Source organism: Vigna unguiculata, unplaced genomic scaffold (genome assembly GCF_037176805.1).
Source record: "Vigna unguiculata cultivar grain cowpea cultivar isolate G323 ecotype 2 unplaced genomic scaffold, ASM3717680v1 ptg000255l, whole genome shotgun sequence".
NCBI classification, from domain to species: Eukaryota; Viridiplantae; Streptophyta; class Magnoliopsida; order Fabales; family Fabaceae; genus Vigna; species Vigna unguiculata.
Window position 1 is genome coordinate 589 of NW_028196891.1, and position 1934 is coordinate 2522.

Below are 1934 nucleotides of genomic sequence, written 5' to 3' on the forward strand. Positions count from 1 at the left end.
TATTGAAAATTTTTGATCAACTTCCTTTCGTAACACCCTACCCCCAGGGGAAGTCGAATCCCCGCTGCCTCCTTGAAAGAGAGATGTCCTGAACCACTAGACGATGGGGGCATACTTGCCCGACCGCCATTATACTACGTTCATAGTATGAACAGTTTTTTGCAATTGTCAATATAATGATATGATTCGATAAAAAAAAATATTTTTCGTTCTTTCATAATTCCATAGAAATTTTTTATTAATCATTTATATTTCTAAATTTTTTTATTCCAGTCATAATAAGAAAAAAAAAGAAGTAATGTTCCAATAAAGAGAAAATTCTTCACAGGAATGATTCGTTTGTTGCAAAGGACGAGAGGTTAAAACTTCATTTCTATCATTTATTACTAATACTAAGATTCGATAGGTAGATTTATATCTAATACTAAGAAAAAAAACTTTGGAAAATAGAATTTTTCAATAAAAAAATAAAAATTTGGTTTAGGGACAGAACATATTGAATCCATTTTATCAATGATTCGATTTTATCAATGTTTCGATGAAATATTTTATTTTGTGAGTACATTTATGTATCAATAAAAAGAATTTAGTGTTATGATTAGAATGACTTCAAGAATCCATTTTGAAATAATATATTTGATATGGATCAAATCCAATCTTAATCAATTCTTTTTTTTAACTATATTCTATTCACTAGGTAAATCCAATTTTTTGTTCTTTGATGAGTCATTATACAAATAATAGATATTGATGTACATGTATTCTAATCCCATTTATATCATTTAATTTATATAATTTATATAAATTTATAGAAATAATTTATATAAATTTATAGAATAAGTATACACAGTAACAAATATATGTACTAGTCATGCTAGTTCCTTATTTAGAAATTGAAAGAAAGAAAAAGGGCCCTTTTAACTCAGTGGTAGAGTAACGCCATGGTAAGGCGTAAGTCATCGGTTCAAATCCGATAAGGGGCTTTTTACTTTTTTTTTCAAAAGCAATAGTCTTTCTATTTGAAGGAAGAATAAAAAGATTCTTGATATTTTGAAAAAGTTTCTATTTGTAATAAAAAAGAAAAAGTGTAAAATTCAATAATGGAAAAATAAAAAAAAGTAAGTGGACCTAACCCGTTGAATTATATTTATATCTACTATTCTGATATTCAAATTTGATAAAGATTCAATTCGAACAATTTTTTTTCTTTTTAAGACTTTTTTCGTTTAGACTCCCTAAGAATCTCTGAATATTTCCAATGAAATCTTCTTGTTTCTGAACTAAGAAAAAAGGTTATGCCTTTTCTTTACTCAGAAGGGCCTTAATACGAATTTCAAGTTCCACCAAACAAGTTTTTTTAAAATTAAAATGAAACATATTTTTTTCCATAAATTTCTATTATTTCTATAAGATTAGATAGAATCTTATAGAAATAATAGAAAAATACATTAAATTATGTCTTCACATATCAAATAGTTTCTTTTCATATCGATGTGTACGATATTTTTCCAGCAATTCATATATATGAGACAAAAACTTTCATTTACAGTTTTTTCTTTTTATTATAGTATTTATAAAAAAAAATGAAATACTAAAGAAAAAACTGTAAATGAAATAGAAATTTAGAAAACCTATGATCCTACAGTAGTTTCCTAGACAAAATAGAAGTCAATTCACAACCAAACTTCAAGAATAAGTTTCTTTGATGAAAGGAGAGAAATATGTCTGAAGATCCGCTAGGTATAAGAAGTGAAACAGGGGATCATTTGTTTCTTGAACAGTTCTGAAAAAAAAATTTCTATCGGATTTTGGAGTCATAGCAGATTTTATGATTGATGACTTGGAAGATTTTTAAGAATAGATAAGGAATAACCACATCGAGTTCATGGATTTGCCCTAGATATCAATAGACCCATAAATGATTTTTTATTCGA

The 1934-nt window shown here is 26.5% G+C and overlaps 1 non-coding gene across 1 annotated transcript; it reads left to right on the plus strand.

Annotated features, from left to right (window-relative positions):
* Positions 1-911: 911 nt before the first annotated feature.
* TRNAT-GGU (transfer RNA threonine (anticodon GGU)) lies at positions 912-983 on the plus strand. The gene has a single exon. It is a non-coding gene; the product is annotated as a tRNA-Thr (tRNA).
* Positions 984-1934: the final 951 nt, after the last annotated feature.